Here is a 27,279-nt window from a genome sequence, read left to right on the forward strand (position 1 = left end):
ATAATCGGCCAAAGGTTTCCCCTTATCATATTTGAAACTAAATGGAGGGGATAACATCCCAATGAAGCAGCTACCTTGATGTCCCACTATGGGTTAAGAATATATTATGCATCAAACAAGAAATTATTTTAGGGTATTGACTATTACTAAAGAAATGAATATGGTTATTTTATCGTATTAAGTATTATTAAAGAAAAGTGGTCTTTTAGATAAAGTAGATAGTGGTCTTTTCATACCATATATAATATAATTTTTATTGTATAAATAAAAATAAAGATATAATTTAAATAATTATATTGTTATTATTTAGTTTTAGAGAAGGTTTAATGAGAATTATTTTAATTTTTATACTGGAATATTTATACAAATGTAGATATTAATAATCATTGTTGATATCAATCTATTAAGCTGTGATTTACTGAAAATGCTAACCAAATCACTAAAACCCATGTTTCTTTCCAAAGATCTTTTATATTAATCAAGATTATTACACACACATATGCTCTATAGCAAGTATGAGGAAGAAGTTATCTCATAACATTATTTGCAACCTAGTATGAGGGAGATGTCCCATAAATTTATATTTAAAAATAATAAATTAATTCTTACATTAACAAATGAAAAAATATTAATAACAAAAGCAATCAATGTCGGACATAAATAAATACTTCAATTTCCATTAACTTATATAAAGACATTGTTAGAACAACAATAAATGTTTTTTTGTATAACTTTTATTTGTATGTAATGTAAGTGTATTCTATTGAATAGAATGAAAAGGGTGATTACATGTTTCCGTGGCAATTTCCTATATAGACATTCATTCGTCACGAAGGTGAAAGGTCATGTTATTTTACCTTTTGACCCTTCATAGATAGTTATTTGTTATTAATTAATTAAATTTTTATTATTAGTATTTCATTATTTATTTTATTATTATTTTATTAATAACATTGAGACCCTCTCAGAGATGCTTTGTTCTAAAAGCATAATAAGTAGGGTTTTCTCTAGTAGTTCATGTTACTATGGAGTGACATTTGTTTAATTTTATGAGTTTGACTTTATTTGTGCCTCATGTGTTGGTGAAGTTCTTGTATGTATTGCATCTTGTTTAAGGATGGGGCTGTCAATATCATATGATTTATAGTCTTCACTTTGCTAATTAAACTCCATGAATTTCTCTTCAAGTTAAGTAGTATAGCTTCCTAACTTTTTTAACCATTCCACAGCTAACACTAGATCCATTTCTTTGAGTGGTAGGGCATAGAGTTATGTTTGTAGTTCTAGTTCTTGTATCCTCATTGAAACCTTATGACATTCTCCTATTTCCTCGAATTTTTTCCCAATAGTGAAAATCATGGTCAAGTTCTTTTCTAGGCACACACAAAGATTAAGTTGTTTAGCAAGATCAATGTTCATACAATTATGGGTATTGCTAGGATATACTAGTATATCGACAATTTCTGCCTCTTATGATCTCTTTAAGCTTCAAGGATTTGGGTCATAATCTCTGTGTCATGCTTTTTGGTGGTGTTGTAAGCTTAGTGTTCTTTCTTCTTAGTGATTGGGTTCTCTACTTTTGAAGGTGTGGGTGGAATGTACTTTGCAATCAGTTGTTGTTAGTCTTTTAAAAAATTGCTTTCTTCATCACGATTTTGCTCGAAACATGATATTGCAGTGAATGATTCTTTTTGTGATGTCTCCTCACAGTCTAAATCTGCATTGTACATTATAATGGTGTCGTCATTAGGATTTTGTACTTCTACTTACCTTCCATATACTATTTTATAGTAGTGTAAGGACATGTCTTCACATTTATGTCCCTTATGTTCAGTCTTCCCAAAAATTTCTATAATTATTTTTCTTCTTCATCCTTTTCTGTAACTCATGACTTGAAGTGTTTGACACCACAACTTCATAAGTATATAACGTCTTATTCAAGCATATGTGCCCTAATGACCATTTGTCTCTACAGTGTCTTCATTTTTTCCTCTTTATTACGTGAGTATTATTGTTGGTTTTCAACTTCCTTGATGAACCTTGACCCACTAAACTTGTTTTTTGTTCAGTAAGCCTGGTTTCATGCCTAGCTTGTTCAATAATGTTGGGCTTGTATAGTTTGAATTCAAAACAAAAAATAGTCTTTTAGTCAAAAAATATACATCCTCAATAGCTAATCCTTAGTGAATTTGTTGTGTTGTATCGCTAGTACATCCCATTCATGGGCATAATCACTTATAAAACCCTTCTATATGAGATGTAAAAATTTGTTGTATATGTTGTTATTGCCTTTGTCGTGAAATCTCTATAATAGTGTTGTTTTGAATCCTTGCGAATGAAAAGAATGGATGTCACACTTTTTTGTCCATGGGAGGAAACAATCATATTCTTCACCCTCATAGATGTTGGAGGTGGTCAAAATATTTTCTTTCTCATCTAATGGTGGGTTTGATCCAAACAATTTGTTTATTTTTTTGACCTAAACAATTGATCCTCTATGGTTGTTTCTATCATATTTTGGTAATTGATTTAAAATTCATTGGTGACTTATTTCTAGAATCATGGTCTAGTACTACCTAGCTAAAAAGTGTATTTTGGGTTGCTTTAGTTGATCAAATTCACTTGCTTTGTTTAGTCTACTCACCCGCTACTAATAGGGAGAAGACTGTAACATCAATGTGTATATTATCTATATTATTTTATTAATCTTCTCACTATTTTCATTGAGTTTTTTGGTAGGCTTGTCAATTATGAGGTCGCTCAACAATCTTTTCTTCATCATCGAAATCAACGTATTTTGTCCTACATTTTTTGTTCTTTCTATTTTTCCAATTTAGTGAGGTGATGTTGCATGTTATTGACTTCATCTCTGTAGAAGTTAATATCAACTTGTAACTCATCATTGGTCACCATTTTTTTCTTGTTCTTCTTGGAGGAACTCTCTTCTTCTTCTATAGATATAGATATATATATATATATATATATATATATATATATATATATATATATATATATATATATATATATATATATATATATATATATATCTAGTTTATTAAACCTAAGTATCTAAACCATGAAACAAAATGATACATAGATTGGCCATGAATTTTGTACATGATTCAACGTGAAGATATTGGGGAGCTGGTGTCAGAGTTTTCCAACAATTGATGGGAGATGTATGGTAGAGGGGGATCGATTATTGGATGCGACAAGGAGTAGGAAAATAGATGGGTTGAAAGGCAGATGCATGATTGATGTATGTTGATGTTGTTGGGCTATCTTATATTCTTTCCACAACTAGCCTACGTAGTTTACCGGGGGTGGGGAGCCCCCTCTTTGTTGCACCAATTGCATAACAGGGGTGATAGCCCCCCTTCGTTGTGCCGATTGTGCAGCGGAGGTGGCAGCCCCCCTTTCCTTGCACTGATTGCGCAGTGGGGCCGGTAACCCCCCCTATCCAGGGGGTTTGAGGGGAGTGGGTAGCCCCTCTCTACAGGGTCTGGGGCAGCGACTCGAGGAAATTTTTTTTGGACCCTATATTAGGTTGGACAGACCTACCTATGCTTTTGTGCATGGTTTTGGACACAATGGTTTTCGTTCCATGGTATTGGATGCTTCAGAATGTATAAATATGTATTGTAACATTGAAAGGAACATAATGAAAAATGAAGCTCGCAGTCCTGGTTTTGGGATCCAGGGGAAAATCTCTCTGTGTATGTGTTTTATGTGTTATGCTATCACATAGTTTATTTTCTCTATTTTAGAATTTGTATGTGGGTCATTTCTATACGAGCACATAGTTTATTTTATCTGTTTTAGAATTTTTATGTGGGTCATTTCTATATGAGGTTAAAACCTACATTTGGTATTAGAGCCATTTTGGCTTCAAGGGGATGCCTTTTATTGTTGAGGGTTTTCGCTCGGGCCTGTGGTAGACCCTGTTTAGTGGGAGATCTACAAGATTGATTCTGGTGGTGAAAGAAGATGGCGAGCAGTGGAAAGATAGAGATCAAGAAATTTAATGGTCAAAGTTTCGAGTTTTTGAATCTCAAGATGGAGGATCTATTGGTGGATAAAGATCAGTGGATCGTAGTAGATCTGGGTACTAAACCAACGGGAGTGTCCGATGAAGAATGGAAGAAGTTGGATCAGAAGGCAAAGAGCACAATGCGATTATGTGTCTTATAATTAGTATTGTTGAATGTATTAGGAAAAGATACGGTGAAGGCTTTGTGGGACGAGTTAGGGATCTTGTACCGATCTAAGTCTCTAGTGAAAACATTGTTCCTACAGAAAAAGTTGTATAACCTGAGGATGAAAAATGGATACTTGGTGACAAAGCATCTAAATTCATTTAATACTATGGTAAGTCAGTTATCTTCTGTTGATATTTAAATTTTAGATGAAAATAAGTACATTAGTTTGTTGTGTTCTCTGTCAGATTCATGGGACAGTCTGGTTATTGCAATATGTGGCAATGCAACTGCCTTGCAGTTTGATGAAATAGTCTCATCCTTATTGACGGAGGAGATGAGATGAAAAAATATGGAAAGCGAGAATGGTGATGCCTTTTCCATACAAGTATGATCCCAGAATAGAAACAAAAATAAGTCATCGAGTGGGAGATCTAAATCTAGAGGGAGATCTAAATCTCCAAGAAAACCTGTAAGGGTGGTGTGCTGGAAATGCAGAAAGGAAGGGCACTACAAAAGGGACTGTAAATCCAAAGCTCCTGACAAAGGAAAGGGATCTGATGATTCTCCTTCTGCAAAGGTGAAAACCACCTGAGATGAAGGTGGGGATGTGTACTTGGCTTCTTCAAGTACACATGTAGATCATGAGGCATGGCTGATTAACTCAAGTGCATCCTTTCACTTCACTCCCCATAGAGAGTGGTTCTGCAAGTATGAGAAATACGATGGTGGTGATGTATTGTTAGGGGATGATAAGAAGGCTAGAATCGTTGGTCATAGAAAAGTAAAGGTGAAGTTGCAAGGTGGAAGGGTTAGAAAACTTCTGGTTGTTCTGCATATTCTTGCATTGGACAGAAATCTTATTTCCATAAGCAAGCTAGATGTTGCAGGTGTAAAAACATTGTTCAAGAAGATTAACTGCAAGATGGTTTAGGGAGCACTGGTATTGGCACGTGGACTTTGGATTGGAACTCTATACAAGATACAAGGTAGCACTCTTAATGATGGGTGAAATAGTTTTGTGGTTCCTGAAAGTGGAGCAGAAAATCTAGTGGTCTCTGGAGAGAAGACCATGCTATGGAACAAAAGGCTTGGATATATTGGAGAGAAGGGTCTTCGAATACTTCATGGTAAAGGTATGGTAGAAGATATGACTAATATCTCTTTTAATTTTGATTTCTGTGAAAATTGTTTATATGGGAAGCAGAATCGGGTGAGTTTCCCCTCTGGTGGTCAGTGATGTGTTTGGACCTGTGAAGGTTCCATCACTAGGTAATTCTATGTACTATGTATCATTTATATATGACTTCTCAAGGAATACATGGATATATTTCCTCAAGAAGAAATCTGAAGTCTTTGACAGGTTTAAAAAATTTAAGGCTCTGGTAGAGAAGAAGATAAAGCTGCTGAGGATAGATAACGGTGGAGATTTTTGTAGTAAGGAATTTGAATAATTCTGTAAGAAGTATGGTATAGCATGACAGAAGACTAATTCATATACACGTGAGAAAAATGGAGCTGTAGAAAGAATGAACAAGACGTTGATGGAAGGGGAAAGAAGCATGCTAAGTGGTGCCAGGCTATGACAGGAATTCAGGGTAGAGACAACGTAGAGTGCATGTTACATTGTCAACAGGTCACCTTCATCAGCGTTGGAGGTTAAGACTCCACAAGAGGTATTGATTAGTAAGAAACCCACTCTTTCACATCTTAGGGTATTTGGATGTGATGCATATGTACATGTTCCAAAGGAAAAAACAACAAAATTGGATAGTAAATCTGAAAAGTGAATCTTCATTGGCTATAAGGATGGTTTAAAGGGTTATAAGCTTTGGAACCCTGTAACAAGGAAGGTTGTGTACAACCAAGATGTGGTGTTTAGAGAGGTTAAAAATGTTATTAAACATGAAGTCCAACCAAAGGAATCTAAGGAGATAGAGTTGGAGCTAAAGGAGGAAGAATCAAACTCTATAGCAAAAGGGGAGTCATAAGATGAAAAGCCACAAACTCCAGGTGTGAGAAAATCAATTTGAGAAATAAGGGAGCAAGAAAGGTATAGTCCATATTATTTCTATTCAATTTTTTCTTTACTTATTGATGATGATGATCCTAGAAATGTGAAGGAAGCAGCAGATTCAGAGGACGGAAACTCTGGAAAGAGGCCATGGTTGTTGAAATGTCATCTTTGCACAAAAATGAGGCATGGGATCTGGTGGAGTTTCCAATCAGAGGCCATGGTTGATGAAATGTCATCTTTGCACAAAATTGATACATGGGATCTAGTGGAGTTTCTAGCTAGAAGGAAACCCATTGGCAGCAAATGGGTGTTCAAGAAGAAGACAAATGTAGAAGGAAAGGTGGAGAAATATAAAGCTCAGTTGGTACAAAAAGGATAAGTTCCCAGGTGTTGGGAATTGATTTTGGTGATATTTTTTATCATGTTGCCAAGGTACCTTCTATTATATTACTTTTATATGTTGCTCCTGCTTTTAATTTTTAGGTACAAAAGATGGATGTGAAGACAACATTTATTCATGGGGATCTGGAAGAGGAGATCTACATGAAGAAACCTGAAGGCTTTGTGGTGAAGGGTAAGAAAGAACTGGTATGCAAGTTAAAGAAGTCTTTGTATAGGTTAAAATAGTCACCAAGGATGTGCTATCAGAAATTTGATACATTTGTATGGGGACTTCGCTTCACAAGAAGCAAAGTAGATCACTGTGTGTATTTAAAATTAATTGGTGACCATGTTATTTATCTAGTCTTGTATGTGGATGATATGTTATTGGTTGGAAATGCCAGAGAAATTATCCAAGATTTCAAGACCCAATTGTCCTCCAAATTCGACATGAAAGATCTTGGTGCTGCAAACTATATTTTGGGCATGAAAATTAAAATATATCAGGCAACGAGGCAGCTCTGGTTAAACTACAGGAAGTATGTCGTGAGAATATTACAGAGGTTTAATATGCAGGATACTAAACCGGTGGAGGTTCCTATTACTGTAGGTGTAAAGTTATCTGTTGAACAGTGTCCCAAGACACAAGAAGAGGAAGAGGACATGTCCTATGTTCCATATGCAAGTGCAGTCGGTAGCCTGATGTATGCGATGTTTTGTACTCAACCATACATTGCACTTGTAGTGAGAGTATTGAGCAGGTTTATGTCAAAACTAGGAAACGAGAATTGGACATCAGTGAAGTAGTTTTTCAGGTATTTGCATGGCATTGGTGATTATGGTTTGTGCTACCAAGGAAGACCAGGGTTGGATACAGTTTTTGATATCCGTGGATTTGTTGATTGAGACTAGGCTGGAGATTTAGATCAAAGAAGATCTACAAGTGGGTATGTGTTTAACCTATTTGGAGGTGCAGTCAGCTGGATGATTAAGAAGTAATCTATAGTGGCATTATCAACTATAGAGGCAGAATACATGGCAGCCACTCATGCAAGCAAGGAAGCAGTTTGGTTGCAGAGATTGTGTTCAAGTATGGGGTTAGTACAAGGAGCTATAAGGATAGATTGTGATAGCCAAAGTGAAATTTTCTTGGAAAAGAACCCTACTTATCATTCAAAGACAAAGGAAATTGATGTTCAATATCAATTTGTGAGGGATATGATATTAGACAAAAAGGTGTTGCTGGTAAAGGTGGAAACTTTGAAGAATATTGTAGATGCATTGACAAAATCTGTGAGCTCTGAGAAGTTCTCTTCTTGTAGAGAAACAATGGGCATTTCAGGGCTGGCTAAATGACTAAGCTCTCCTATTGCCCCCGATGGAAAGAAAACAACAAGTGGGAGAATGTTGGGTTGTTTTATATTCTTTGCATGACTAGTATACGTAGTTGACGAGGGGGTTGGAGGGGGGGTGGAGCCCCCCCTTCTTTGTGTCAATTCCGCAGTTGTGGCGACAACCCTCCCTATCGAAGGGGTTTGAGGGTGGTAGGTAGCCCCACTCTACGGGGTCCAAGGCAGAACCCCAGGGAAATTTTTTTGGGCACTATATTAGGTTTGTAGGACTTACCTATGGTTTTGTGCATGGTTTTCCCACATGGTTTTGGACACAATGGTTTTTGGTCCATGGTTTTGGATGCGATGGTTTTTAGTCCATGGTATTGGACACAATGGTTTCGGTCCATGGTAGTGGATGCTTCAACATGTATAAATATGTATTTGAAGGAAACATAATTAAAATGAAGCCAGTAGTCCCAATATTGGGATCCATGGGAAAATCTCTGTGCATATGTGTTTTATGTGTTATGCTCTTTCATTGCTTATTTTCTATGTTTTAGAATTCATATGTAGGTAATTTCTGTACAGGGTTAAAACCTACATTGCAGTGGGAGCATGAATAAGATGGTGAGTGATCAATATATGTTGCTATGGTAGAATCACAAGGCAGTGGGTGAGTGATCAACGCATGTTGCTACAGTAGGAGCATAAGGCGATCGGTGAGTGCGACACATGTTGTTGTGGCTGATGAATGATTGAAGTATGTTGCTATAGCGAGACCATAAGGTGGTGGAAGAGGGAGGAGGGTAGTGTGGGGAATAGGAAATGGTGCGGAGTGGTGGCGGAAGGATGATAATTCTTGATGAGTAAGAAAAAAAATGAGGGATGAGGTTGAAAATGAAAAAGTAATGCTTGGAACAATGGTGGAAATGACTAGTGAACGAATGTGCAGAAATACATTGGACAATAGAGAGAATGGTGGACAATGAACTAGCAATGAGTGAGCATCAAAGAGCGATGATGTAGTGAGTCAGTGAAACCACCAACCAAGGAAGGAACTACTATAATACCACCTTTAGAACAAAACCTAATGCTCTATTTGATAACTTGCATTTGTATGTAATGTAGGTGTGTATATATTGAATAATATGAAAAATGGTGATTAGACGCCTTTGAGGATGTTGGCTATATAGGTATTGACTTGCCACTAAGGTGAATGGTCATGTTATTTGACCTTTTGACTCTTCATAACTAATTATTTATTATTTTATTCATAATAGAAATAAATTAATTGAAGGTAAAAAATATAATTTGTTTTTATTACAAGGGAGATATGTAATTCTTTTACTACTTGATGATGATGATGATGATGATTAATGTCCACTATGAAATTATGTTGATTGTATTGGACCCACCAACATGTGAGGGTATCTCCCCAGTAAGAAGTCTGAATTAGACATCAGATTGTTTGGTGTAGGAATCCCAACAGTGATCCGAATTTAAACAGGAACACAAAAAATTATAGATATAACCATAAATACAGAGGTGCAATAGAAATAGCACTTACTTTGATTAATATCAAATAATGAAATATGATTACAAACAGTATGGAAATGAGACTAGCTCGACGATGGTAGCTTATCTTTGAGAAGAGATGTGGCGGCTACATGCCTCTGAACTACATTACAATGAGGCTCAAGGGCCTTTTTATTATTAAACAATAAGAGAAAACCCTACAAAACCAAAACCCTAACCCAAGGAGATGTAACACCAAGAGTTTATGGGCCCCGTTGGTGTTATCTCAATAGCCAACTTCCCGGGGTTGTGACTTGGTCATATTATCTCTGTTTGACATGCATGATATCTCATTAGAAAGATTTCTCCAAGGAATATGGAAAAAACAATGACTTTCCAAAAGTTTTTGGTGGTATATTTCCAAAAACACATCATTTAGGGCCTCAAAGTGACTCCGAAAGTTTAGGACCCATTGGCTTGAGGGGTCCTAACCTAGGTTTAGTGTTAGTTAGCCAAAAAAATCCCTACACTACTGTCCCTCTTAGCATTAACCTGCAGAGCGTGGACCAAAGTCTCACCCGAAGCAATATGGGGGGATGCTGGAACCAAGTTTTGCCACCTTGAGATGATCGTGTTGTTGTTTTATTCCCTTTGTTCCTCCCTCTGCTCAGGTCACTTTTCTCTAGGTTTTGGCAGAGAATCCTTCTCTTCCATCCTTCAATACCTCCACAAAAGGGTTCGGCTATCCTTCGGGTAGCCCTAACCCTTGATCTATACCCTTTCTTGCTGTCAAGGAAACATACCATGTAGATTTCTAGATTAGTCCAGGTGTCTTCATTATCTTAATAGTTACTCACATTTAGCACCGCGTAAACAAATATTCTTATATGTGTTTGGTTATCCAATATAATCATACACATTCATGCATCACATAACCATTATAAAGGAAATTCATACATAAAATGATAAGGTCCGTTAATCAGAAGAAAGACACAAAAATTACAGAATACTTCTATTTATTAATCTCCTCCAAGGGATTACCGACTCTATTCACCCTGTGCACAGAGTTGTAGGGGTCTGTGCACTCAGCTACGGACTTCCACCCTAGGCCTTTATGCACTTAGCTACAGAGCCTTTACCTATGCTACAACCCAAAAACTTAGACTTCTTAACATATAGTTACGACTCTCTTACATTGTGCGTCTCCAAAACTACTTAGAGCTTAGCCCTTTTTATAAAATCCCATGGTCGTAGATATCTTACAACTAATTTTACCTTACAAAACTAAGGGCAGACAACCATTTATGACTCATAACACCTACACACTTTTTTTTTTTTTAACCAAAACGAGTATTTTATTAACGGATGACCGAGACCAAATTTAGTGTTACATTTCTGATCATTATACAGCAAATTCTGCTATTGAGAAAATTCAATGAGCGGTATGGATTGCGACTGCCTTCCCATTGAATTTAAACTGGCTAAGATCTAATTCTTAAACAAAAAAGGAAGAATTGCTTTACGGAGTAAAGCCAGGGAGGATGGAGCCGAAGGGCGACTTGGCCGAGACCGCGAACAGGATCTGCTTCGAACTGAGAGCCCCTAAATTCAGAACAAACTACTTGCCTTCCCACTGCTTCCAGAACCTGGAAAATTGACGTCACCTCCCCTGTTTCTTTACTTGGACGAAGTAAATTCGAAGAATTGGTTTAAAATTGAACCTCCCGATCTTTAAATGATCAATCAAACCTTGCTCACTCCTTTAAGTCTGAAGAAGATGCTCTCACTGCTCTTTGCCCAGATTAAGGGATGGCTACCATAATCGGTTCGCCTGAGTTTATGCTTATCATGCTCTTTTCTAGATTGCATCCAATATTAGCCAGAGAGTCGGCTTCTGAATTCAATTCTCTGAGAATATGGTAAATTTGGACTAAAGGGATTTCCCTCAAGAGTCTGATCACTCTTGACATCTGTTTGTTCAGAACTGGATCATTAAACCTTTTGTTTTTCCTTAAGGCTTTGATCAGCAATTCTGAGTCTCCGAACACTGCGATTTCCTTTGGATTACTCTTTCTGGCGAGTTGGCAGGCCTTTAAGAGGCTAAGGACTTCTGCCTGGTTGTTGGTTTTTATTCCGAGACCCCAGCTGAAACTCTCTTTGCTTCCGTTCGGGAGATAAATGATCCCCCCCGCCCCTGACCTGCCTGGATTACCTTTCGAGGCTCCGTCAAAAAAGATAGTGCATTTTCCTTGAGATTTCCACCACTTCTGGAAGCCTTCTAAGTTGTCTCGAATCTGCCAATTTTCCTTGAGGAGAGGACGAGAGAATGAAGAAGGGCTCGATGTGGGAATGAAGCCACCCAACCAGATACATTCTTCGTCTCTTAGGGAGTTATCTTTAACGCTGAACTGTCTCAAAGTCTCTAATAGCAGATTCTTGGCTTTTTCTGCAACCTTTTCAGCTGATATTTCTGTTTGGTTGAAGATTATATCATTCCGGGAGAGCCACAGTTTCCAGCACACATATTTCGGAACTGCTGTCCACACCTTGGACCAGAGGGACTTGGCAACGATGCTATGGGGATATCTAGATTTCCAGGACAAGAACATTTCTGATATTGAGCTGTTCACTAGAGGTCTAACATTCAAACCGGCCAAGAAGCTTGTCCAAGTCTTCTGATCATATTCACATTCAAGAAAAATGTGCACTGTAGTTTCCAGGGCTTTTTTACAAAACACACATCGGTGTGGACCGGCGATGTTCCTTTTACAAAGGTTCTCGCCAGTAAGAATTTTGTTTTGAAACAAGGTCCAGAAGAAGAAATTGATCTTCGGGATACTGAAGCACTCCCAGATCTGCTTCCACACTCCTTCCGGGTGCACTGAGTCTTTTTTACTTTGCATTTGTAAATACCCTTGTTTGGCAGAGTAGACCCCTGTTTGTCCCCAACCCCAAGTGTCTTCCTCATTCTTATGCACAGGTGCAAAATCTGCTATTTCAGCTGTAAAAAGGTTTAACTGATCGTTTAAATGCTCAGGAATGTTGGGCAGAATCCAGCTCTTCCAATTGCCGTCTTCTTCCCACTCCACGATATCCTCGATTTTCCTGATTCCTCTTGCCCTTAGCCAAACTCTTAAATCTGCTATTTCATTTATCTCTGAGAGAGGGGGGTGGCCCATGATTCGGTCCCTCCACAACCATGTCTTTTTGCCATTACCAGGAATTTTATACAGATGCCTTCGGAAAAAATCGATCCCTCTACAACAGAGTCTCCATGCCAGAGTTCCTTTTGGAGAAGAAGCGGGATTGAAGGTAATGATCGATTTGTTTCTGAGATATTTGAGGATTAAAATCTGGCTGATTGGGTGCGTGGGCTCAGAGGTTAGCTGCCACAGAATCTTACAGCCCAGCGCTAGGTTAGCTTGAAGAGGGTCTCTAATTTGCAGGCCGCCCTCATTGATTGGACGCTTCACCAATTCCCAATTAACAAGGTGGAAGCGATTACTGTTCCCCTTACCACCGCTCCACAGAAAGTTCCGAATTAGGCAGGAAATTTGATCTGCTATTTGCCTTGGAGCCAACAGCAGAGAAGCTTGAAAGGTAGGCAGCGCGGAAAGAACCGACCGGATGAGAGTGAGCTTTCCTCCAGAGGAGAGCCAGACTCCGCCCCATGCAGCTATCTTCTTATTAAACTTGGAAATTACCTCCTCCCACAAGTTGTTCCGGTTGGATCCCATCGTCAACGGAAGACCCAGATATTTTATTTTGTCCCATTCAGCGAAACCTTTGAAGCCCAGCTCACTAGCTATCCTATCAATGGTTTGTTGATCAGAGTTCCAACCATATACTGCGCTCTTCCTTCCACTGATGAGGGCTCCAGTGACGCTGCAATATTTTTGGAGGATAGACTTGAATGCTTTAGCCATTCTCAAGGAGGCGCCGCCCAGCAGGAGTGAATCATCAGCAAAAAGGGCATGATTCACTGGAGGTGCTCCTTGCACGATTCTTATCCCAGGAATGGTACCACGATGCTGCTCCTGAGTTAATTTCCTGCTTAATGAATCCGCCATCAGAATATATAGAAAGGGAGACAGAGGGCAACCTTGCCTCAGTCCCCTAGTAGCGGAGAAGAAATCTGTAGGTCTCCCGTTCACCATTGGTGCGATCCAGACATTTTCTATGCAGGCTTTGATGATATTTATAAATTCATGACTGAACCCGAAGGCTTCAAGAACCCTGAGCAAGAAAGATCGATTAACACGGTCAAAAGCATTACTCATATCTAATTTGATAATCATACCTTGTTCTTTCCGAGCATGGCTGGAGTGGAGGGCCTCTTGAATTTGGATAACATTATCGAGAATTTGTCTACCTTTCACAAATCCACCTTGAGCTGGAGAGATAAGTTTTTGTAGGAGAGGCTTGATCCTGTTAGCCAGCAGCTTGGCCACAATCTTATATGATGAATTACACAGGGAGATCGGCCTGTATCTGTCAAACGATCTTGGGTTAGTTTCCTTGGGGATTAAAGCAAGGAATGTTGATTTTGTACCCCCTCCCATTTTTGCTTTCCTCAAGACTCCTCTTATCATTCTGAAGAGGTCGAATTTGATGATCTCCCAACAAATCCTATAAAAATGAATTGAAAACCCGTCGGGGCCTGGGGCTTTATCAGGGTCCATGGACCAAACTATATTGGTTATCTCTTCTTCCGTTGCTGGGCTCATCAAAGAGACATTATCTTCCACGCTGACTAGATTGGGGATAGCTGAGAGAAACTCTGTTTCGTCCTCCTCCTCGCCATTTCTTTCTGCACTAAGAAGGTTGCGAAAATGATTGACCGCTGCCTCTTGAATTTGGGCGAAACCTTTGTATACCTGACCGCTGGAGCTGATTATTTCTGCAATATGATTGTGCGAGAGACGGGCCCTGAACTGTCTATGAAAATAAGAGGTATTTCTGTCCCCTGATTTGAGCCACAGGCTTCGAGACTTTAGACGCCAATACTCTTCTTCCTTCCTGAAAGAGCAATACACATTCTTTTGAGCCGATTTTTCTTTGGCAAACTCCGTGACCGAGGGAACAGAATCCTCCATATCGAATTGTATTCCTTCCAGTTGAGTTACGGCCTCCTTCCTCTGCCTGTTAGGGGATTGCTCGGATTTCTTTATCCATGCTTTGAGAGCAGTTTTTACGTTTTTCAATTTTTGTTCCCACACGAAGCTTGGGGAACCGTAAACTTCCATTCTCCATGCCGCTTGGACTGTTTCTAAAAACCCGTCCTTGCCTACCCAGAGAGGGCTGAAGCAGAATGGAAGGGGGCCTAAATCCTCTTCTTTTTTTAGACATATAAGGATTGGCTTATGATCCGATGTAAGTTTTGGAAGAATTTTAGTGAAAATAATTCTACCGTCCATCATTAAAGAACTGTTGATAAGGAACCTGTCTAATCTGGCTGAGATATGATTTTCTCCGGTTCTATTATTTGTCCAGGTGAATTTACCCTTCACTGGTTTAAAGTCTACCAAGTCCCAGCGCTGGATCAAATTGCCCACTGTTCTGCTGAAAGGATCTCTGGACTGGATCCCTCCTTTCTTTTCTTTGGGATCTAAAATTATGTTCAGGTCCCCTCCTATAACCAAATTGGTAGGACTGATTTGCTCTAAAAAATCTGTGAGTGACCTCCAGCATTCTTTCTTCTCTTCATAATGAACTGGGACATATAAATTAAACAGGGCGAGGGTGAGATTACTTACAGTGTGGCGCAACTCTGTGAAAATCCAATGTTGTGTCGCTGAAAATCGTTCTAGGGAGAAGCTTTTAGTCCATAAAGTACCTAAACCTCCAGCTGTTCCCCTTGCACTAACAGCCTTTCCTGAGTCAAATTTCCATTTAGTGACGCTGGTGTTTAGAAGGGCTTCCCCTTCTACTTTGGTCTCTTGGAGCATAAGGATGTCTGCGGTCTCTATCTTCAGAAGATCTTTGATAGCCTCTGCCTTGTTGGGATTACCCAGACCCCTACAGTTCCAAGAGATCATCTGCATCATTTACCGCTTGAAGGGGTAGGCCCTCCTCCTTTGGAGGTCCTTGGCCTGACTATTCTCCCTAGGGTCATTTCAATCGTTGCTTGACTGCCAAGAGATTTTTGTTTTTCTGACTCCTCTTCTCTGGTTTCCTTATTTGTTCTTCGTCCGACCCTTTTTGTTGACTTTTCTAGAGTTTCATCGTCTGATGACCCAGTATTCTCTATTGATTTTTTCTTTTTTTTTATTATCTCCGCGTATGATGGAGAAGATATTTTGCCTGGAGCGATGCTTTGAGTGTTGCCTGGGTCTAGGGTTTCCATGTTCACAAGCTGTAATGATTTTTCTTCCCCTACTTCCGGTGGATCTGGAGGAGGCGCGAGGGCTTCAAAAGGATTTTTATCTCCCTCATTGTCCTTTGGTTCACTACTTCCGGCGTTTTGATTACTTGTGCTTCCGTTATCTACTTTGCTCTCAGGCCCTTTCGCCTTGCTTTTGTTGCTTTGCCTGTTTGCTGATGTCTTCTTTGCCTGTTTCCATTGATCTTCTTTTTCCTTCTCTGTTGTCTCCCCACTTCTTTTTTTGCAATATCTAGCAAAATGCCCGTACTCATGGCAGAAACGGCACTTAAAGGGCAACTGTTCATAATCAAGCTCTTGGATGTGAGTCCAGTTTGCCACCGAGAGCTGAATCGCTTCGGGTAGTCCTATTTCCAAATCGACCTCCACACAGATCCGGGCACAGGAATACTGATCCTTCCTTGGGGCTTGGTCGATGAACTTTCCGAGAGCATTTCCAATGGATTGTAAAGAGCCTTGATTCCAGCAATGCAGGGGAAGATGCGGGAGGCGCACCCAGACCGGAACCGCCTTAGGCACGTCTTGCGCTGGGTCGAAATCAGTTGACCATTTGTTCAAGTAAAGTCCTTGGGGCCCCATGAAGTAAGGCCCATTTCTGAAGATCAGGCCTCTATCTTCTGGACTGTCAAACAAAAAAACAAAAAACCCTTTGCCCACAAAATAAATCTTGATTCCTTCGTTGACCAACGGAAGCCAGTTTCTTTTAACCCATTCTTCAACTGCTCTCAGGGATGGCCATAAACCGGTGAACTGACCGATCAGGCCGTTCTCTGCAAGATTCAGAGCTGATCTGCATATTTCTTCCTCAGGCAGAGCAACCTTGGGAATACTGTCCAGTTTCTTTACAAATTTCTGCTGCGGGCCAGAGACCGAGCGTTTACCAGAGGCAGAGACCAGGGCCTTGAAGGCCGCGACTTCAGGGGGAAGGGGGGGAGGGGCCTCAGGGCCACCTCCAGACGCCATGAGGAGCAGACGGGAGGGCGCAGGCGCAGGCGCGGCTAGGGCAGCGCAGCGAGCGCAGGGCAGGACAGAAAAAGGAGAAAACTTCATATATAACACCTACACACTTCACAACCACAAAATGCAGAGTTTTTACAAGTTTATTACAAAATTTGACCAAAATATGGGCTTTTAGCCACAAAACTGTCCTTTTGGGGATCCTGTTCCCAACAGGCCCCCAACACAAACATCGTGACTCACCCTCAAGTCACTCGTTAGGTGTGAATATCTTTGCGCGAATTCCTTCAAGCTTGACCCGTATGACCGCAACTTCAGTCATGCACTAAGTTGTAGTGTGCTTCGTGTCTTACACTGTGTTATCGATCACTGCTCCTGCGGTGTCATCCTGAAGTGTTTGATGCATTTCCTGCATAGTCGTAATATTGCCTTCGATATTCCGTGTTATTGGATTAGCCTCATCCAGCTAGGGCTTTAGTCTTGCCTTGAGCAGTGCTTCCTTGTGCAGTGCTACATCCACCTGTTCCTTTAGCTGCTCAGTCTCCTATAGCTTGGCTACTCTTTGTGTTAGCGCGACGGTTCATTTTGCGCCCTTAACCTCATCGTAGCACTGTTGTAGCTCACGTGCTTTTGTCTCTAGCCTTTATACATTGGGGTCCCCCTGCAAGCTAGTGAGGACCTCAAATGACCTCAAATGGTCGACTTCAGTCTCAATCTTCTCGGTGATTTAGGGACTTCAATGAGCACCTCGATAACCTCTAGAGCTTCCACTTCTTCTTCCATCTCTACTTCTAGTACTAACTCGTCTCCTTCGGTATCTCTAAATTCTGTGGGTACCAACATGATTTTATTCAAGAACTCTGGTGTTTCCATCGGCAAAGTCTCAAATATTTTAGTAGCGATCAGAAGTTCGTAGTGCTCGCAATTCATGTGTTCCTGAGAGATCAACAACTCAATTCTTAAAATGCCATGTGTTTTTAGCTGGATAGCCGCTTCTAATTTATAGGTCATTTTGTATTCAAATCCAACCATTTCCCCCAAATTAGGTCCATTAATTCTAGATCAGTGGTAGGTTTTCAAGCATATGAGAAATACATTTCGTCTTAAATGTTGGCCCCCTGCTCCATTTGGCCACATTTAAACCATCAAATCATGAACAATGCCCTCAATGGTCACTTTCCGGTTGACTTGTTCGATTTCTCCCTAGGTAGCAGATCTCCCTCCATACTGTTGCAGACCCTGTGACACTTCCTTGCTTCGTACAATTCTCTAATCGCATAGCTCCCCAACCTGGATAGTGTAGTTTATAGTCCCACACATCCTTTCAGCTACCTGGAGCGCTAAGACTATGCTACCTTCATCTAATCACATGGTCAGACTTCCAGTGTATGGCTTCAATCGACTGCCATTCACCTTTCCTGGGAAGGGATGTCCACTCAATTTGACCAGCTGTACTGCTCTTGTATCGGTAATCTCCTCAATTACATAAGGCCCTAACTAGTTCATTCTAAACTTTCCTAGAAATTTATCAAACTTACTATCATATAACAAAACCAAGTCATTTACCTTAAAGGTGTGCAACTTAATATGTCAATCATGGCATGCATTTTCGCATTGCTTTTGGACCTGTTGGTGAAATCCAGCTAGAAATCTCTCTTCCTTAAGTTCATCTAGATGTGCGAGCCTTTCCTCTAGGAATTTGTGATCCTTCATACTTGTGAGCACTATTATGCATAGACTAGGCACAATATAATCCATAGGCATTACCATTTCAATGCCATAAACAAGTTGAAAGGAGGTTTGTCCAATCAACCTTTTTTCATGTCGTTTGATAAGCCCACAGTACTGCAGGTATGCATACATATTGATCACTTCATTGAGCATTAAAAACCTTGGTCAGTGTGTTATCCAGCCAAAGCACAGTCCAGTCATCAACGTATACCTCTATGAACTAATGAATAAACTCCTTAAATGTAGCAATGACTATGTGCGAGAAAATCGCAGGCACATTCTTCAATCCAAATGGCATTACAGTGTACTAAAAACAACCCCACTTAGTCATGAAGGTTGTCTTGCTCCTATCTTCTAGTGTGATTTTCATATGGTGGTACCCTGAGAACCTGTTAGTAAAGGAATATGCTTCTTGGCCACCTACATTGGCTAATACTTCATCACTGAATGAATTTGGGAAGGGATCATGTACACACGCGTCATTAAACTTTCTAAGATCCATGCATATCCTTATTTCATCCTTCTTCGTCTTCTTCTTCTGTACCACAATTGGGCTTACCCAGTCAGAGTCTTCCAAAGGCTCAATAATGCCTACCGCAAGTATCTTGTCTAGCACTAAGCGAACCTTTTCCTTATATTTTGGATTGAGAAAATAAGGCCTTTGCTTTACAAGCTTCGTGTCAGGCTTCAACATGATTTTCATCATACCTAGGTCTCTGATTATCCCTCTCAGGTCCATAAACATTGTAGGGAATAAGTCCTTGTATTCGTGGAGCAACTCAACGACCTTATCCACCATCGCGTCATCCTAGTAATCTCCAATCTTCATGAATTTGGGCTCTGCCTCCATACCGATGTTCACTTGTTTTGGTTTCAACGACGTGGTTATATGCAGATTCTCAACCTGCAGTCCTTCAACCTCGCGGAGACCTTTTGCTTTAGGGATGTTAATCTTTTGTGGATCCTCATCTTCTTCTTCAATGGTTACATTATAGCATTCTAGCGTGTGGCTTAGCTAAGTAGCCCATTCAAGCTGCATTAGGTCTAAAGGATCCTCTGGTATACTAAATATTACTGCTTTCACTTCTTGTAGCACTTCGTCAATAATGTCAAACCTGTCTTTAAAACTAAATGTCATCATGAATCCTTCCCACAGGATATCCCATTGACATGTCCCATGGCAAAGCTCTATTTCTACATACTAGTTCATTAGGACAATATCTAATGTGTGACAGAACAAGTGCATCCATTCAGGTTGGGGCTTCTCTCCATAAGCCTGGGCCCATATGGCCAAGTGCATGCGCGGATCATCCTACACATCGTACTTGTCCTTCATTCACATATTTGTCTTCCCAAAGTGATTTCTCATCATTCTCATGCATTCTTATCAATCATCAAAGCTTCCTTTGTGTGTAACCCACCACCTTGCAGGCGTAGTGTGCAGTTCCCAATCCGATGCTTGGAAGCGATTCATTTCTGGTACCTCCCTATCAAATGCATCCAAAAAAATATCTACATCATTCAGGCCATCATAAGTAGGCAGATTTGTTACCTCTCACGACATAGAGCGCACCAACTAGCTCATCAGGCTACAGGTCAGTGTACTTACTTTGTGTAAGTGATTTTTCTAGTGCTATAGTTCGTCATCAGAGTCTGGGGTGCATGAATTCTTGCGACCCCATGTAATTTTTCCATCCTCTACTAGATTCACCCAATCCTTGTCTCGCACTATTATCTTATAGATACAATCTAGATCATCACCGCCCTCATAATCGCGGATTGGTTCGTATAGTGTAATCCCTTAGCAGGGTCTAGGGGTACTATTGCACATAGAGATTTCTTCACAAATATCATTGTTTCCTTCTTTAGATTAATTACCCCGTTCATATCAGTATCCCATTGAATTCCATGGAGCGCGGGGTAGGGGTTATTGTCATCCACAATTTCTATTACTTCAAAATCATCCAATGTGCTCGCACCTTCAATATCCACAGTCACCCCCTAGAGCCACCCCATTGGGATGATCTTTTGTTGATTCACCATCCTTAGTTTAATTGGGGACCATTGCAGCATGGGCCTCCCCATGATGTTCGCATCTAACCATAGGTAAAAAATAACTTGATCCATCTCATACTCTCCTATCTGCGCAGTCATTCTCATCTCTTATACCATCCTTGTTTTACTCTTACCTATATTTTGCACTCCACACGAGTCTATCAAAGTGTTTTCGGTGCATCTATTTATGAGCTCTTGCATCCCATTGATAGCCTTTCTATTGCGAAGTAGCTTCATGCAAGTCTCCAAGAAAGCTGTAAGAATAGAAGGGTCCATCTCCTAATCAGGCTTATCCTTGGTTCCTGAGGTGAAGGCCTCAATGAAGCTCTTCTTTGCTTCCATGAAGGTTTCATGTGCACGCTCCAAATCAAACGAAATTTCTTTTGTTGTAGCTTTGCGAACCCATGTACTGTCTTTTGGTTGTTTCCCCTTGTCATATCCTATTGTGATTCCACTCCAGAGCACTATATTCACATTTGGATCCTCTTCGCATGGCTCAGACCTCATCATCTGCAAGTTCTAAGTTGGCGGAGGTGGTAGTGCCCATTTGTCATGTATCCTAGCTATCAGCGTAGGATATTCTTCCATTTCATGATCAAACATAGTGCAATACTTGCACGATGGATGTGTTGGGTTAGTGAAATCACGGGCATAGTGTCATGGTCATCTACAATTGTAGCAGATGAACTTTCCTTAATGTTGGGCATGGAATCCCCCCAAGGCATGTTTTGGGGCTTAAAGCCCAAATTTTGAGTAAGTCTTTTGTAAAAACTCCGTGAATTGCGGGTGCGGGGTGCGAAAGTATGATAGAGTCACAGGGTTTCCTGCCCTAGTTTTGTAATGTAATGTTGGCTAGATAGACCTACCCATGGTTCGTGGACCATGGGATTGTATAAATAGAGCGAGGCTTTAAGTGTAGAAGAGAACTAATAAAGAAGAGAGAATAGAAGGTTGAGAAGTCTAAGTGATTGAGTCGAAATGTAAAGTGAGTCTATGGGTCATAGAGTAGGAGAAGGCTCTATAACTATGTGCAGACGGGCCTAGTAGTCCACAGCTGAGTGCATGGATCCCTGCAGTTGAGTGCACAAGGTAGTTCAAGTCTGTAACTGTTGGAAGAATCAATAAGAAAAAGTTTTTTTGTAAGTTTGTGTATCTTTTTCTAGTTTAATGCATGGTTGAATATAATTTACAAGTATACTGTTTATTTACTATGTGAACCTCTATGAGTATTTTGTAGAGATAATTATTACTTAAAGCATTCAAGTAGGAAAAGATAATTAACTAATATTGGAATATAAAAAAGATCTTGGGTAATAGCACAGAGAATAGCACACAACCCCTGGTTAGGGTTGTGTCAAGGCAAGGTATCAGACCATGTGGAACAGATGGTGCGGAAAGCCACCTGTGCGCAACGACAAGCAATGGACCAGTCAAACTCATTAGACATATCCATGGTGCGGAAACCTGGTTCTAGCACCCTCCCATACTACTTCGGCTGAGACCTTAGTCTGTGCTCCACGGGCTATTGCCAAAAGGGCCAGTAGTATCGGGATTTGTTTGGCTAATTAACTCTGAACCTTGGTCAGGCCCCAACAAGCCAACACTCGACCTTTGCAAGGTCCTCCTCTGCTTCGGCCTCGTCCATGCCCCTAAATTTCTATCTGCACCACCCCTCTACTCTAGCCAGGGGGCACGTTTCAGCCTGAACCCTATAGGCGGGAGTTCTATCCATCATTAGTTCATAACTCCTACAATTATGCTCATCATGTCATACTAACCTACAAAAGTTGTAGACTAGTTGTTGTGGTGTCTATACAAACTTTTGCAATAGATGACAGTTATTTGTGGCATGTTTTCTTGCTACTTGATAGATAATACACCACAATGAAGGCCCCACACTTGGTCTTGCTTAAGCTTCTTGCCTGAAACACATTGGTCCTCCTCCTGTAAGGTAGTTCGCAAATACTGAACAATGGTCTTTGTCATGTCCTTAACTCTTGTATTTTAGACACCATACCTTTTCGTGCACCTCTGGTCAAACTATTCTGTCCTACTTCAAGGCTTGCATCTTAAGGCAAAGATTTTTCAATTGTGCATGGATCTGCTGAACCCCCAGATTTGGATCTTCCATTGGTGTTTCATGCAGCCTCATTGCAATCTCCAAGGCCTCTGCTTGAGTTCTTATCTTTTGCTGCGACAACACAACCTTTAAGTGTGGCAGGCACGAAGCCACAAACCACTCACGATGTTGTCTATTTGTTAGGTTCATGTTAGCTTTGCGGATAGTACACTTCAACCTTTGACCGAATTCCCAAGGTGTCTCACCTAGTTTCATCATGACTTATTTGAACCCTATAATAATCTGTGCTTCAGATTTAGGCCTACTACATTCTCTATTTAGTGTTGTCTGGATGTCTGCCACTCCAGCATTTGTGTTATCATTAGCATACTTGATATACCAGGTTAACCCGTGATCCTACAGAGCACTAACCAATGTTGCCTTCTTCATGTTGTCATCTGTAATGCCCTGAGCTGCCCATACAACTTTTACAATGAACTAGAATTGGTTTGGGTCCTCATTCCCCAAGCCTTTGAACAAAGGCAGCTTCATTGAATTTGCCATACTGAACTGTAGTGGAGGTGGAGGTGGTATGGGTGAATTCATAGGTGATGGTGGTGAATTTGGAGGTGGTGTGGGTGGAGTTGGTATTCACTGGAATCCTTTCCTTTCTAACATAATAGCACTTCGCGGAGAAACCTACACTATTCCCTCTTTGTCACCTCGCAGAGGTGAAATCAATAGACTATATTCAGGACCCTTTTTTCCTTTGTTTCTATAATATTTTTCACTTCACATAGCCCCAAACTTCAAGGTAGCTGCATAACCCATTTTTCACAAAATAACATTTTAATCCAGGTATTCAAATATTTCACGTACTAACCTTGCGGTCTTTGAAAAAGCATCACTTCGACTCACTATAGTTGACTGATGTGTCAACTGGAAATTCAGTTACAAGTCCTCCTATGATGTAATCGAGCCAATGATTAAGAGGATGGGTGATCTTAACCTCCGATACTTCCAAACTTAGCACTAGCTCTAGGGTCCACACAATAGGACTGTGAAGTTTCCACCTTCCTTGGCTATCTGCTAGCTTTGCAATCCACTCATATAGCTCAATCGGAAAGGATCAAAAAAATATCTTGTGGATATCTATATACAAGTACCTGTCCAGCCACTGTTACCTTGTTAGTCATGGGTTTTTGTTCTCTTGCACCGTGAATTCATGGATATTCCTATCCAACAAGTCTCCAATCTCCTTCTTAGTCAGATTCTAGTGATGCGACATCACACATCTCTTATGCAAATTCTGATGTTCACTTAAGGGGGCTTGACCTAAGTTTAGCATTAGTTATACAAACAAATCCCTACACTACTGACCCTTTTGGCATCAAACCGCGGAGCGTGGACTAAAGCCTCACCTGGAGCAGTATGGGGGATGTTGGAACCATGTTTCTACACCCTGAGATGGTCATGATATCATTTTATTCCCTTTATTTCTGCCTTTGCACAAGTCACTTCACTCTAGTGTTTGGTATACAAGCCTTCTCTTCCATCCTTCAATACCTTTGCGAAAGGGTTCAGCTATCCTTCACGTAGCCCTAAACCTTGATCTATACCCTGTTGCACTACCAAGGCAACGTACTGTGTAGATTCCTAGATTAGTCCAAGTGTCTTTCTTACCTTAATAGTTACTCACAATTAGCTCTGCACAAATAGATATTCTTATAGTTGTTCGGTTATCCAATATAATCATGTTCATTCATGCATCACAGAAGTATTATAAAGGAAATTCATATATAAAATGATAAGGTGCATTAATTAGAACAAAGACATAGAAATTGTAAAATACTTCTCTTGATTCGTCTCTTCCAAGTGATTACAAACTCTATTCACCCTACACACACCGCTACAGGAGTCTGCGAACTCAACTATGGACTTCCACCCTAGGCCTCTACACACTCAGCTGCAGATCCTCTACCTATGCTACGACTCGAAAATGTAGATTTATTACCTTAGAGCTATGACTCTCTTACATTGTGTGTCTCCAAAACTACTTAGAGCTTAGCTCTTTTTATACAATCCCATGGTCCACAGACCATGGGTAGATCTCTTATAGCTGACTTTACTTTACAAAACTAAGGGTGGACAACCCTTTATGACTTATAATACCTGCGCACTCCGCAAACACAAAATGTGGAGTATTTACAAGTTTCTTACAAATTTTGACCAAAGTATGGGCTTTTAACCCCAAAACTGTCCTTTGGGGGATCCTGTTCCCAAAATAGTAAAAGAAACAATGGTGGCGGTCCAAGTGGAATTGGCTGGTGGCCGCCAATATCCACCTGGATCATACCTCCTCCCTTATGAAGCAATGGAAACTTTTGCTGAACTTGGTCACTGGTGAGCTATTCTGCAATCTATGATGTGTCTAGTAATGGTGGGAAGCATGGTTGAGGGCAGTCCACATTGAACACTCAGTGTAAGCTAAGGAATGAGGGAATGTTGTGCTCTAAAGCATTGTTTCCCATAGCCTTGGTTATGGTGTAAGGACCATATCAAAGTGGTATGAGCTTCCAACAGCTTTTGTAAGGCACTCTTTCTACAGATGAAACCAAACATTGTTGTCCACTTGAAACTTGTGTGGCACCCGATGTTGATAATGTCACTACTCTTACTTGGAATTTTGCAGAATGGAGAGGTGATATATTGGACCATTGGGTAGAGGTGCTCTGGGAGTTAGATCAAATGAATGCTTGACCTGACAACGCAACAGTACCCCTGTAGGTGAGGAGAAGACGTTCCTATATTCTTTCATGACCATATCCACTTACTTATGCTGCTTGGAGGAACCCTTCCCTGGGACCATGGATGTGGCTATGATCTTCCCCTTAATTTGAGAGAAAACCAAAAATAAAATGAATTTTCTAGCTTGGGAGATGATCTTACTGCATTTCTTAGCAGAGATCAAAGAGGTGGAAATAGGTGGGGCTACCTCCGATATCCTGTATAATGGATTACCCAAAGAAATAATAACAGCATGAGGCCTTGACTAATACAGAGAATGTCAGTTCCACAAGTATTTTTTGCCTAATAATACATCACAAATGTCAAGAGGTGCAACATCACACAATACCTCATCTGTGAAGGGTTTGATGTTGTAGAGAGGGCGACACTGCTGGCGGACTCAGAGATCTCGGCCTTGGTGAAGCCACCTGATGTTGTACGGTTGCAGGCATGATATGGTTGGTAGTCACGGCCGCTTCACGACCTCTGCTAAAATAACATTATTTTGGCTCCCACTATCAACAATGAATTGTAGATGTGAACCCTTCACCAACATTTATCAGTGGAAAGTACACTCCCCCTCCTCTGTATCTTTGGGCTCATTCTTCTGGATCTTGGAGGTGGAAACAATGATTTTGGGCTTTGCATCAATGGTCTTCTTCCCTTTTCCATTCCTCTTGTCAGGTTCTGACTCAGGGTTAGAAAATGCATCTGATTCTGAAGCCTTCAACTTGGCCACTGGCGACTGCTTGGCTTGACACTCACTTCTGCTGTGAGTGGGGCTCTTATGGAACTCACACCACTTTCATGTGTCCTTCTTTGACTTCGTGGTTGTGTTATTTTCTTATAGCTTTAATGGGTTGTCTTCAGTCATATCGTCTTGGTTCTATCCTTGGTTCTATGGCTTGGGGAAGCCTTTCCCTTGCTTCAGATTCGCAGATTAAAAGTCTCACTTTTTCTGTTTAAATTTAAGCTCGATCTTGACATCATATCAGTATGTCGTGCCGAGAAAGGAGATGTCCAAGAAATCCATCGCATCCTGGATGTATCTATGTAGGCAGCCACAGTAATTGAATACCAAATGTTTCTCAGAATCCTTGATACCCAACTTGGTGTGAAGGGTATGAAAAACATTGGTAAGTTCTGACACATCTTGGTCCCTTCCCTGTCGCAGCGTGGTCCACTTTATGTATTTGTCCTCGTAGCTTATGATAGGGTAGTACTACCCCCTGATGGCATCATAGAATGAGTTTTGTGTGGGATCGACTGAAAATAGTGAATTCATACTTTCATCCCTCTGTTGAAAATATGTTTCCCACCAGTCCTTGATGTTGGGGGGCAAACTTTGAGAAGAGAAAAGGTAATCTTTTCTTGGCTAGAAAAATCATGAACAGAAAAATATCCTTCTAGTATATTCATCCATTTATCTATGGTGTATGCATCTATTTGACCCTTGAATATGGGGATTTCAAAGTTAACTTGTACCTTAAAGGATGTGGCATTTTCGGAGTAGCTGTTGGAAGCATATGCGTCGCCCCTAGGTTGCCGCTGAAGGATCTTGGCAAAGTTGTCCGTCATTGCATTCCTTTGTCACTCAAGGGCTTCTTCGAGCAAGATTTCATAGAATATCATGCCCCCTCCTCTTTCTTTTCATCTGCCATGGGAGGTCATTAGTTTTTGCAAGGCTGGTCTTCCAAAGGTTCGACCAGTTCAAGCCCTAACTCCTTGTATGCTCACCTCGTTGGGGACATGCAAATAAAAATAGAGAAAGAGAAGACTGCTCTGATACCAATGATCTATTTAAACTAGAATGCAACAAATCATAAATATAACCATAAATATAGAGATGCAATAGAAATAATAGT

Source organism: Pinus tabuliformis, chromosome 7, assembly GCF_031772625.1.
Source record: "Pinus tabuliformis cultivar Carrire ecotype Pingquan chromosome 7, CPIR1, whole genome shotgun sequence".
NCBI lineage: Eukaryota > Viridiplantae > Streptophyta > Pinopsida > Pinales > Pinaceae > Pinus > Pinus tabuliformis.